This window comes from Palaemon carinicauda, chromosome 3 (genome assembly GCF_036898095.1).
Source record: "Palaemon carinicauda isolate YSFRI2023 chromosome 3, ASM3689809v2, whole genome shotgun sequence".
NCBI lineage: Eukaryota > Metazoa > Arthropoda > Malacostraca > Decapoda > Palaemonidae > Palaemon > Palaemon carinicauda.
The window spans coordinates 87,727,143-87,741,299 of record NC_090727.1 but is presented as its reverse complement, the minus strand read 5'-3'; the positions used below and the strand labels follow the sequence as shown (position 1 = coordinate 87,741,299).

At 36.2% G+C, this 14,157-nt stretch overlaps 1 long non-coding RNA gene across 1 annotated transcript; it reads right to left on the bottom strand.

Moving 5' to 3' along the window:
- Positions 1 to 625: 625 nt before the first annotated feature.
- On the bottom strand, positions 626 to 925 carry LOC137637783 (uncharacterized). The gene is made up of 2 exons (XR_011043804.1): positions 873 to 925; positions 626 to 735 (listed from the first exon to the last, which is right to left on the bottom strand). It is a non-coding gene; the product is annotated as an uncharacterized lncRNA (long non-coding RNA).
- Positions 926 to 14,157: the final 13,232 nt, after the last annotated feature.

Sequence of the window (14,157 nt, the reverse complement as noted above, 5' to 3'; positions counted from 1 at the left end):
ATTGGTTACTTTATAGCTTTTTTACACTGAAAATAGCCATGTGACGTCTTATGAACCTGTGACGTCATAACTGGTTTTGAGTTTTTTACCCTTTGAAACTTAGCCTTGTGACATCATGTGAACAATGACGTCACTTATGGAACATTGTGACATCATAACTCATATTTATGGTCACCATTTAGCTTTTTGGTTTCCTTTGAAATTTAGCCTATAAACCTTTTTACCCTCTTTTTAAACAGATTAAGCACAATTAGTTTTGAGACTTGTTTTTCTTTTTTTTCAAGGAACTGACTGTTACCTTATGGGATGCAATTAAATGGATCCATTGCTATATTAGGCATTTCTCCTTCAGATGTTGAGATTTAGAAAATACGTTAAATCATACTTTGATAAGTACGTTTCAGATTGAATATTAATTTCTTCATATCAATTTATATACAGAACACCACCTTGGAGTACGATTGGAATTATAAATTTGAGAGAGAGAGAGAGAGAGAGAGAGAGAGAGAGAGAGAGAGAGAGAGAGAGAGAGAGAGAGAGAGAGAGAGGAGAGAGACTTGTATTACTAACCTATTGAGAGTTAGAGAGATTACCTGTATTTGTAAGTGGTTCACACACACACACACACACACACAGAGAGAGAGAGAGAGAGAGAGAGAGAGAGAGAGAGAGAGAGAGAGAGAGAGAGAGAGAGAGAGAGAGAGAGAGAGAGAGAGAATTACTTGTATTACTAACCTGTTGAGAGAGACTATCTGTACCTCTAAGTTTTTCACAGAGAGAGAGAGAGAGAGAAGAGGAGAGAGAGAGAGAGAGAGAGAGAGAGAGATGAGAGAGAGAGAGAGAGAGAGAGAGAGAGAACTTATATAACTAACCGGTTGAGAGAAAGAGACTATCTGTACCTCTAAGTTTTTCAGAGAGAGAGAGAGAGAGGAGAGAGGAGAGAGAGGAGAGAGAGAGAGAGAGAGAGAGAGAGAGAGAGAGAGAGGAGAGAGAGAGAGAGAGAGGAGAGAGAGGAAATAAGGAAAAAAAGGGAGAGAGAGAGATTGCTTGTATTACTAACCTGTTGAGAAAATGAGAGACTCCCTGTCATTTCTAAGTGGTTCAGAGAGAGAGAGAGAGGAGAGAGAGAGAGAGAGGAGAGAGAGAGAGAGAGACGGAGAGAGAGAGAGAGGAGAGAGAGAGAATATTAATAATGGAGACTTTAATGACAGAATCTACATGTAGGGAAACTGAATAATCACCCAATGCAAACCTTTCAATGTTACAAATGCCACTTCGTGTCCTAGCAACAGGCAATATTAACTCCTGATTTCCATATTACCCAACTGCCAAATTACAACAGATATTCAACAACATCAGTAGAGCAAGGATGGAGGAAGGGTTATCATTAAAATCATATTTAATTTCAACATATATTCAGTAAAGCAAGAACTATGATCTAACTGGCATTAGCAAGGCACAAACGTCAACACCAATAAATGCAGTCATTTCTGGTACACTGTGGGACAAAGGCCTCAGACATGTCAGGAGTTTGGTCAGTTTTCATCATCACAGGTCAGTGAGGATAGAAGCGAAACAACCAACATAATGAGGTTGGCCCCGACTAGTACAACTTTGCTGATCATGCGATACGCAAACATCGAGCATATAGTACAGTACGAGTATCAGCAACTACGACAGATTTTTCTCTCAAGGGGGTTTTTAGGAAAAATCGGTAAACATTACCACAAACTCGGCAGAAAAAACTGGCAACAGACCTGATTAACCGACAACCTAATATTCAACAAAGGATGAAGATTAGAAACAATGAGACAACCATACATAAGGGTGGCTTTAGTTTTGGCCAAGCTCAGATAGTCTGATTAGAGTTTTTAGTTCTTCAGGGTTGACAGGAAGTACCTTTAAAAACTGAAAATGAGCAACACTTTCACGGCTGTAACTGGGGAGGAAACCTACAAGCAGTTAAACAGCAAGATCAACCAAAGAAGTTGAAACAGATATAGTACTTAAAAAAATTAATTCAATAACTGATGTAAGGCAGCAATGACCCCTATGAAATATTTACAGTATGAAATGCAAGGGACGCAAAGGGTTGTATACATTCAGCAAGTCAAGGAGAAACCACCCAATGGCTTTTTATCCGATTAAGAAGCCGAGTAATAAGACTAATCAGACTCTCAAAGTCTAAAAAGGACCATAGAAACTTTAATCTTGTTCAATTAGGTTGGTACTAACTTATCACAAGACTGGAAAGTCTCTATAAAAGTCAATTAAGATGTCAAGAGTGCAACTACTGCCAAATGCAACACCAGCTCAGAGTTGAGTTTAACTTATTGAGGTGGTTAATCTTATCCAATTTAAGAAAATCCGAGTAACAAAAAGATAAACAAAACCTACTCTAAAAACATTAGGTATGATGCATTGCGAGTTTCTATCTTTGTGAGTAAATTAAGGTCTAAGCATACAGTAGCGATACTTCTGAAAATCCTATCAATCATAATTGACCTTAATTTGCAGTGTAAAATCCCCCAAGACATACTAACCTATAAAAACTTGCAAATGGATGGCTGTATTTACAGAATTTACGCCATATGGCACAACACCAATGTACAATTGGAGGAAAACTACACCGTTCGACTCTAAAGCAAGTTAACAAGAGGTTGGTCGGCACAGAGAGAAAGGAAACAGGAGCAGATGTAAATTGAAAGACTACAAAGTTAGGTGCAAGCCAGGTTTTTAGAAATTTCAGACAGCACCCTACAGGTAATGAGAACCTGGAGAAAGTTAACTACCAAGTGAAAGCATGTGCATACACGTTAAATCCATAAATGAGACGTCACTCTTGCAAGGGACAAGCTTATTTATTGATAACGTAAGAGATCATACCTATGGCAAGATGATAAACAAGCACACCTTAACTCATCGCAGGGTACACATTGCTTTAAAGCTAAAAAGAAAGAGAAAGAGCTACTAAGGGGGCCCTACGTAAACCACAGGTTCCAGCAGTGTGTCTTCTTTTAAAAAGAATCACAGGAAAGATGTTTCCAACAGCTGACACATTCAAATTCAAAACATTGCATGCTTGCAAAAAGGTTTTGAAATTGAACGAAAGAAACAGAAGTATGAAGTTTACTAGACGTGCAATGGTCATAGGAATAAAAATCCCTAGAGCAATTACAGTACGAGAGGGTTTCTCGATAACCAGGCTGAGAAAAACAACTTCTGCCCTACCAACTAATGCAGAAAATGCTGTACGTGATAAAAATCCTGGAGAAAAAGAATACAGTCCTTCAAAGTGACAGAGTGGATGGCAACGCATTCTCAGCAGGAATAGAAACATCTGCATACACAAACTTGGTGTGTGAAAAACCTGGCACAGCTGCAGTTATCCCTATCGATGTCATGGAGGAGTGATGTATAACTGGCAAGGAAGCCATTAAAAGACAAAATAATCATAAATGTTACGAGACATGACTCGTGGCAATCACGGAGCAAACACCTTTGGCAATACAGGAATTACAATAGTTTAAGACCCTATCTCTTCATATGAACAAATATTTAATGACAGAACTCATCAAAGTTGCAGATATAAAAGCAAGTCCAAACAGCATTCAAAGGCCGAGTGACAAACCTCAGAACAGGCATGGCACTAAAACAATCATTCATTAGCTACGTAAACCTCTGCAGTACTAGCAACAAAAGGAGTTATCAAGCCTTACACTAGCAGCAGAACAGATGACGATGCAGCCACAAGGTACGAGACATTTACATTATATAAATGCAAATATATTTAATCAGATTTGAGCAGTCTATTAAAGACAATGTACGAAAACACAAAATTGGTTGTGGTTGCAATTAAACATCAAAGCAATATGAAAAGGCACAACAGTCTTTTCTAAAATCAAGATAGTAAAGGGAGCAAAACAAATTAAAGAAATAGTAAATAGCAAACTATACTAAAATTATGGATGACTTACAGCTAAAAAACCACCAAAATTAAATCAACTACTGAGTGAATGTATGAACAAGCACACCACAATTCCAAAAAATGACCCTAACTCGTGTAAAGAATAGATACATTCTTTGATATCTCCATTTAATAATTCCTACCTATAGGTCATACCAAAAGCTGGATTGAAACTAAAGAGCCTTGCCTCATCACAAGGTAGGCAACACATAACTTGATGAAAGTTAAGAAGGGAAAAAACTACAGTAATAAAGGTAACCATATGTGTGGCTCAACCTCTGGTAGAATGCCCTCTTTTAAAAGGGATCAGAGGAAAGATGTTTCCAACGACAAACTCAAAAATAGTAAATCCAAAACTTAAAAAATTGCCTCCTTGCAAGTTGGTTTTTGATATTACAGTGAACCCTCGTTTATCGCGGTAGATAGGTTCCAGACCCGGCCGCGATAGGTGAAAATCCGCGAAGTAGTGACACCATATTTACCTATTTATTTAACATGTATATTCAGACTTTTAAAACCTTCCCTTGTACGTAGTACTGTTAACAAACTACCCTTTAATGTACAGAACACTTAATGCATGTACTACAGTACCCTAAACTAGAACAGGCACAAATATGAAAGGCGATTTTATATCATGCGTTTCCTAAACACGCCAAAAAGCACGATAAAAAATGGCAACCAATGTTTTGTTTACGTTTCTCTGATCATAATGAAGAAACAAACGCATTTACTGTATACATCTGTGTATAGGTTAGTTTTTGCATCGATTATATTGATTATTCAGTACAGTATGTTGATTTTGTTATTACCAATATGTATATATATATGGGTTATGAAAAAAATCCGCGAAGTGAATCCGCGATGGTCGAACCGCGAAGTAGCGAGGGTTCACTGTACTCGAAAAACTTAGAAGACTGACGTTTAGTAGACAGGAAATGGTCATAGGAATAAATCAAAATCCCTAAAGCAATTACAGTACGAGAGGGCTTCTGGATAAACTCAAAAAACTTAGAAGACTGACGTTTAATAGACGTGAAATGGTCATAAGAATAAATCAAAATCCCTAAAGCAATTACAGTACGAGAGGGCTTCTGGATAAACTCGAAAAACTTAGAAGACTGACATTTAATAGACAGGAAATGGTCATAGGAATAAATCAAAATCCCTAAAGCAATTACAGTACAAGAGGGCTTCTGGATAAACTCAAAAAACTTAGAAGACTGACGTTTAATAGACGTGAAATGGTCATAAGAATAAATCAAAATCCCTAAAGCAATTACAGTACGAGAGGGCTTCTGGATAACCTATCTCTGAAAAACACGACTTCTGCCAACACAAATAGAGCAGAAGTTGCTGCCAGCAATAAAAATCAAGGAAAAGAATAATTCAGTCCATCAAAGTGGAAGTGGTTGGCAGAGCATTCTCAGAAGCAATCGCGTACACAAACTGTGAGTGGAAAAGCTGGCATGGCAGTTACTCCTGTCAATGGAATGAAGGAGTGATGTGTAACTGACAAGGCAGTTACTCCTGTCAATGGAATGAAGGAGTGATGTGTAACTGACAAGGCAGCCACGGAAAGATACAGCAGTAAAATCATAAATGTTATGACAGACAAGTTCATGGCAATCATGGACCTAACACTATAGGCATTACAGGAATTGCAATAGCTGAAGACCCCTAATTCTTCAAATGAACCAATGAAAACTGTCATATTGATTAAAATTGGAGCAATATAGAACTTCAAAACAGTACCAAAAAGCTGAGTGACAAACCTCAGAACAGGTATAGCATTAAAAGAATCAATCATTTACTAGCAACATAAACCTCAGCAGTGCTAGTAACACCAGCAGTTTATTATCAAAAGGAGGAATTACTAGCCTTACATTAGCAGCGGAATAGATGAGGATGCAGCCACAAAATGCAATGAGACATTTATATTACATAAATGCTCTTGAATCATGTCTGATATCAATGTAAAAAATATTTACCTGAATTTGAGCAGTCTATTAAAGACAAAATACAACACAGAAGTGGTTGTGGTTGCAATTGAATGTCAAAGCGACATGAAAAGGCAGAGCAGTTGTTTCTAAAATCAAGATGATACAGGGAGCAAAGTGAATCAAAGAAACAGTATATAGTAAACCGGCTATAATACCATCTAATGGATGGCATAAAGATGAATGAACTATCACTACAAAATCAACTAGTGAGCAAATGTATGAGCAAGCACACTTGAGCCATAACTGAACCCTCACTCCTGTAAGGAATAAGCAGATTCTTTGATGTCTCCATTTGATAATTCATACTGGTAGATCATACTAAAGGCTGAAACATAAGAGAGTTGTCTTATTGCAGGGTACATATCACTTGATGAAAGTCAAGGGAAAAAAGCCAATAAAGATGCCCCTAAGGAAGAACCTCTAGCACAGGGTCTTCCTTCAAAAAGAATCCGATGAGAGACGTTTCCTACAGATGATAAATTAAAACTTGAAACACCATCTACTTGAAAACTGATTTGGACTCAGAAGAATGATGTTTACTAGATATGGAAGTCAAATTCCCAGAAATGAGTAGAATATGAGGGGAAGCTTTTGGATAACCTGATTGAGAAATGTAACATGCCCACAGAACTAAGGCAGAAAATGCTGTCAGTGATAAAAATCCAGAAAAGACAAATTCTGTCCATTCAAGTGGTTGGCAGAGCATTCTAAGCAGTACAATACAGAAACTCGGTGTGTGAAAAAGCTCGCACGGCAGGTTGTTACATCTGTCAATGTAATACAGGAGTGACGAATAACAGAGAAGGCAGCTATGAAAAGATACAGCAGATGTCAAGACAGAATTGACTCATGGCAATCATGGAAAAGACACTATACATTACAAGAATACAGTAGAATAACAGAGAAGGCAGCCATGTAAAGATAAAGATGATGTCAAGACAGAACTGACTCATGGCAATCATGGAAAAGACACTATACATTACAAGAATACAGTAGAATAACAGAGAAGGCAGCCATGAAAAGATACAGCAGATGTCAAGACAGAACTGACTCATGGCAATCATGGAAAGACACTATACATTACAAGAATACAGTAGTAGAAGTAGCAGATGCCAAACTCTGCATACGAACAAACGAAATTGCCCGGCCGATAATGTGTTCAGCAGTAAAAAGGTCAAAACAGTACCAAAAGGCAGAGAAACAAACCCCAGAAAAAGGTACAGAATCAAAAGAAACAAGCACAGCATCAGTATCTGTATGTACCCAAGTAATACTAGTTACACCAGCAATTAAGTCGGACATCAAAGCAGCAGCGAGAGGCTGTAGATCGACCATAAAAATGTGCAACGGTAGCCTGGCAAGGCATCAATTCCCTGCAGGAACAGCACAGAAAACAAGCAGTTGTAACGGCAGGAGCACAGATGATGATGCAGCCAAAAAACCAATAAGAGAGGCAATTCTATTATATAGATGCTCTTGAAACATACCTGCCACCCAGGCATAAAGATTCTTTTAGATTTGAGGAGTCTGGTAAAGACACTGTACGTCAACAGTTGTTGTTTTTGTGGTAATTAGTCATCAAAGTTAGCTAAATATTAGCTAAAAAAAACAGTGTTCCTTTAAAAATCAAGATGGTATGGAAAGCAGCACTGTTCAAAGCGATAGCATAAACGTTAAAGAACGAGCATCCCAGATTAGTTTACAAGTGAACATACACGTGCAGGAGTAGTCCACCGAGGAGTTGGCAGGCTGTTATGCAGAGCAGGTGATTGACTGATTGATTTAAAGTTTTCAGGCATCCTGACATCTAAGGTCACAGAGCAGGTGAAAGGGCTGGGCCAGCAGCAGCAATACTAAAGCAATCTCTAAATAATGAGAAGAGCATTGTTTTCAGAATTACAATGGAGTGATGAGCAAACAAGTACAGCAATCAGTAATGGAACATCACTAGAGAAATGATAATCTTGAGATCTAACATGAGACAAAGAGGATTCCAATACAGATAAAGATTTACAAGCAGAAAAGGCAAGGGAATTCACAGTAATTTCACCTACCAATAATAAAACACCAAATAAAAAAATCAGTAACTTGGTGTTTTTTTTTTTGGGCATTTGTGCGCAAGGCTATGCAGAGAGTCACTCCAATATCAAATATGCAATGCAATCTTCTAAAAAAAATTGAAAAACATTTGCAAACTTCTATTTGCAATCTTACAAGCAGCTTGTAATATTGGCTCGGAAGCCCACAATTATTCAACTCAGTAAACAGCTTATTAAGTAATGAATTAACATTAAGAGACTTTAATAAAAATAGACTTTTCCGTGCAATGTTTGAACACTAGAATGACTACCAGACGAACCTCCCTTCCCTTCCAAATGTTCAAGCCATGTCCCCTAATTATTATTCATGTTTCCACAGAAGAAAATAATTCTATTTTAATTAGCCTAGTTCAAAACGAAATTAATTATATTAGTATGAAATTCCTTTTTAGTTTGAAAAGATAATACAGGTATGCTTTGCAAAGAGGAACCAAAGGTCAACCAATGTCCAAAAGTGTCCTATAGCACAACGCAACTCTTCAGAAGGAAACACAGAGAGGATCTATCTCAAGAGAGACCCCAAACACTCAACGGACTGTCGGAAGATCTATCTCAAGAGAGACCCCAAACACTCAACGGACTGTAACTACACGAGGAAGATCTATCTCAAGAGAGACCCCAAACACAAACTACATGACCTTGGGAAACTTATTTCTTAAAACTAAAATTACAACAAAAGCATATGCCACAAACACAGCTCAAAAGCAGCATTTATTTGCAAACCAAAATATTTTACTATAAGAGAAAATAGGATATACAACACGGGGAATTCCACACTGAGAATCAAGGCTTGTTGTGAAACATCACCACAGGGTAAACTCATCGCAAATAATAAATACAAATACAAAAATAACTGTCTAAATAACACCAATCACTGGAAATCAGGAGTTTATATCTTTTGTAAACCATTAGCTTGTATGAACATGGGTGATTGAAAGATAATTCAGCAGGTAGTATGAGTGTGTGCAAGGTTGACAACAAAAAGTATAATAATCAAACATTGGAAAGGAACAGATTATAAGATATCAAACAGTTTTCCATACATATCAAAGATTGGAAAGGAACAGATTATAAGATATCAAACATTTTTCCCTACATAGTGTTATTTTAACCACCTTTAATGTTAATTCTGATAAGATCATGCAGGTTCTGAATCACAGTAACAAATTAAAAAGCGAGTTAATTACAGTATCCTAATCAAAATGCAATACAGAATCATACCCTTTAGGGATGCTCAAATGATTACTCAATGCAAAAATCAACGTAGGCCACTGAGATTTCTTATTCTTATGAGCAAAGACACGTATACTACAGTGCTTCGGATAGAATCTCTAAATTAGTCTTACGAGCAAAGACGTATCCCATAATGGTTGGCAAGAATAATTTAATTTGACTCTCTTTATGCAGCTAACTTTAAAAATAAACTGACATTGAATAATAGATAGGCTGAGACGGTATACTGTACATGGGAAATTTAGGGTTTCAGTGGCCAATAAAACCACGGAAAAGGAATTTCATTAGAAAGATGGTATTAAATATTTAAGTCATTGCTAAGAGAATGAGGAAAAAATAGTGACAAAAGTTTTATGAACTGTTGAATAAAATTCATCATTTAATATGAAAAGATGAAATAGTATATTGATACGAAGAAAAATATTAAAACATACTTTTCAACAAAGGTACAAGAAGAAACAAATTTATTTTGCAAAGAAGGGGAATAGATGGCTAAAATCCTGACTGATAACAAGTATCGACTTCCCTAGATAGATAAGAAAGCAGCCAAATTTAGGAGGAAAAAGGTGATTTCATGATTGCAAACACCTAACACTTTCCATTAGATACAGTACATTGCATCTTTACAGAAATGTCAGGGAATTAGTGTCAAATGAATTGGGCAGAGTATTGCCAGGACATTTTATGAAGAGAAAAAAGATTGGACAGATAATATAAGCAAATGAACTTACAAGGGTTCAGTTGGAAGACGATGTAGCAACAACAAACAAGGCTTACTGGCCGTGGTTTACGAGGAGATAAAAGCAAGTAGCAGAGTGGGAAGTAGCCAAGAACTAAACATGATGATGAGAAATTTGTTATTAAGGGGATGAGACATTTCTTAAAAGATAATAAAACATCTGAAAGTATTCAAGCAAGAGAGTAAATGAGATTAAATTAAGAAAGAAAACCATGTCATCTCAAGTCATGAGAAAATATAACTAAATTTGGATATGGAATGTGGTAGTCACGATATGATTATATTTACCACACATTGTAAACCGGATTCACTATTAAGGATATAGTAAAGCAAGTTAGTAAAGAATACTGAATGTGAAAAATTAGCTAAAAACAAGCTAATAAACACTACTATACGTGAAAACTATGTTGGGGAAGTAAGGGAGGTGTGTTAATGCTGAAGGGATGAAAAATAACCATCTCATCTTTAAGAGAAAATGGTTTTCTAAATGAGCTTGTGTCAACTTCAAGAGGAGTAACAAAGGGAAATGTTAATTCTGATGGAACAGCAGTGAGACAGTCTAAAAAAAAATAATACAAAAGCCAATCTAAGATAAAATGGCTGCTGAAATGAAAGAGGCAGGGCATATAATTGAAAGAATTATGAAAATTAAGATGGTCTTGGGCAAAAGGAAAGCAAGGTCTTACGGACAGGTTATTACATTCAGTAACGTAAATGCCTTGGTCAGAAGAAACACTGATAAGAGACCAAAATGAACATACAGGAATGGATAAGACTGCTGTTGGTGACATGATCAGATAGTACAGCATACAAGGAGAAAACTAAGAACACATTCCTTGGATTGGCCGGCCCTTTTGGCTAGATAGGGCCTCTTGTGGTATACCCACAACCAAAATCCAGGAGCGAGAAACAGTTTTAGAGTTCTGCTTATGCCAAGAATTCAGTTTCCGAATACAATCTTTTAACATAGATCTACGTTATTGTATCAAAGTACAAACTGCAGCAGAGAAAAGGGGCTTTGCTGTCATGCCTGGAGATGCATGCACAGACTGCATGTTGATGTTGCAGACTAAAGATAAATGAAAAAAGAAATTTTTTTTTGTAAAAAATATAGTAAAACTGAAAAAAAGCTAAAATAGGAGTATCAAGAGAAAGTATTGACAAAATACAGCAGCAAAACTGGTCTGTATTAGTCGCTGAAAGACGGCATCAAATAATTGTCAGATGTAGTGGACAGTGTGTCATCAGATTGGAGTTACACGAATACTAAGATGTGATGGACAAATCACTAAAGAGAAAGGAATACAGGTCAAGTACAAAAGAGAGAAATTAGTGATGTAAAGGGAGAAGCAGAGGCTAAAAGGCATGTGGAAAGGGCGATGAGGAGTTGGGAGGAATGAAATCAGAATCTAAATACAGCACAGGGATAGAGAAAATAATCAGGATTGTAAATGGACGATACTATAAGTATGGATAGCGTGAATCCAAAAATTTTCTGAAGGAATTAAATTAACTGATGAATGAGAGAGATTAGCAACAGAAGAGTGTAAAAGAGATCATTTTGGAAATAAAAAAAATAAGGTAACCAGAACATACGGACCTGAAATAAGTAGACAAGACTAAATGAGTAGGAAAGTCTTACATTAATGGTATGCAAAGGAAATGGAGACCAGAAAATATATTCCTGGAATAAGCAGACAAGACTAAATGAGTAGGAAAAAGTCTTTCATTAATGGTATGCAAAGGAAATGGAGACCAGAAAATATATTCCTGGAATAAGCAGACAAGACTAAATGAGTAGGAAAAAGTCTTTCATTAATGGTATGCAAAGGAAATGGAGACCAGAAAATATATTCCTGGAATAAGCAGACAAGACTAAATGAGTTGGAAAAAGTCTTACATTAATGGTATGCAAAATAAATTGAGACCAGAAAATATACTAAAAAAAAGTAAGACTAAATGCATTGTAAAAAGTCTTACAATAATGGTATGCAAAAGAAAAGGAGACCAGAAAGTATGTTCTTGGAATAAGTAAACAAGACTAAAATGAGTTGGAAAAAGTCTAACATCAATGGCATGCAAAGGAAATGGGAACCAGAAAATTTAAAGACTTGAAATAAAGTAGACAAGACTGAGTGAGTACTTTTACATTAATGGTATGCAAAGGAAAAGGAGACCAGGAAATATAGACTTGAAATAAGTAGACAGGGCTAAATGAGTTGGAAAAAGTCTTACATTAATGGTATGCAAAAGAAAAGGAGACCAGAAAATGTAGACTTGAAACAAGTAGACAGGGCTAAATGAGTTGGAAAGTCTTACGCTAATGGTATGCAAAGGAAAACGAGACCAGAAAACATAGACTTGAAATAAATAGACAAAGCTAAATGAATTGGAAAAAGTCTAACATTAATGGTATGCAAAAGAAAAACGAGACCAGAAAACATAGACAAGGCTAAATGAGTTGGAAAAAGCCTTACGCTAATGGTATGCAAAGGAAAACGAGACCAGAAAACATAGACAAGGCTAAATGAGTTGGAAAAAGTCTTACGCTAATGGTATGCAAAGGAAAACGAGACCAGACAACATAGACTTGAAATAAATAGACAAAGCTAAATGAATTGGAAAAAGTCTAACATTAATGGTATGCAAAAGAAAAACGAGACCAGAAAACATAGACAAGGCTAAATGAGTTGGAAAAAGCCTTACAATAATGGTATGTAAAGGAAAAAGACCAGAAAGTATATTCTTGGAATAAGTAGACAAGACTAAATGAGTTGGAAAAAGTCTAACATCAATGGCATGCAAAGGAAATGGGAACCAGAAAATTTAAAGACTTGAAATAAAATAGACAAGTCTAAGTGAGTAGGAAAGTTTTACGTTAATAGTATGCAACGGAAATAGCGATGAACTGCAAAGTGGAACTTGAACAACACAGCTTGAAAAATGGTATGCAAATACAAGTCAGGGAAAAGGCATTAAACAAAAGGCTGAGAAAAATGGTAAAATTGACTAATGTGAGTTTGGCTACATGCTGGAGTTCCACTTTGAGTCACTATAATGAGACAACAAAAGTAAAAATAAAATAAAAGAAAGTTAAGGGTCAAGTTGGTTATCCCACTTTTACACTAAATCTAGAGTAAAGACAGGGCCTGGAGTATCAGATGAACTATGGACAGCTGTTGGTGTCCATCAAAAATTAGCCCTAAGGCATTTACCGTTTACATTACCACTGAGAAAAGCTATAAATGAATACTGAATGGGTGGATCCTAGAAGCTCTATATATAGAACCTAGTGTTAATGACTTTCTGAGAAAACAGATCTTGAAATGAATATAATGTGGAAGATTGTAATGAATAAAGGACTACTGAAAAGCACAGAATATAGAGACTGAAAAGGAAGCCAAGTGAAAATTACCGCGAGGATACGTGTGGCTATTGTGGATAATGTACAGTACTAAACGAAACAGATATTGACACAATCTGTGTTCTGGATTACAAAAGTATAAGCAATTTCTGGTGCACTAAATTATTACAAGATCAAATAAGAAAATGAAATGAAGTTGCAATATAAAGTCCCAAACAATACCATTATAAATACTTTAGTTCAAAACATGAAAAAAATGTAAGTACAGTTTTGATAATTACTGAAGTGTTGGTGCTCTATTTTCTTTGGTCAGAGAGAAGTTATTATATTAAGATCAATTGACATTAATCATGGAGATTCAGGGCAAGGAAAATAGTTAAATAAGTAAATATACGCAGGAAAACTAAATAAAACAAAAAGCAAGAAAGCGAAATACTCACAGTGCAGAACTAAGAGAATACAGCAGACCAATAAGGCAAAAAGTAATAGAGTCAACTACAATGGGTTTCATTATCACCATGCACTGCCAGTAAGGAAAAAGTGGCAGAATCAGGCATGATACAGTACAAGAAAATGACGTTGCATAAGGACAATCCAGTCGGATGAAAAACTGCTAACAGAGGCATGGGAAAATGAACAACTTCAATCTCCATATGAAAATTGATGGACCATTTACATGAAAATCCTACGCAATAATTTAGGAGACAAGAAACCCAAGAAATTATGCAAAAGACCTAGCAAAGATAGAATATTAC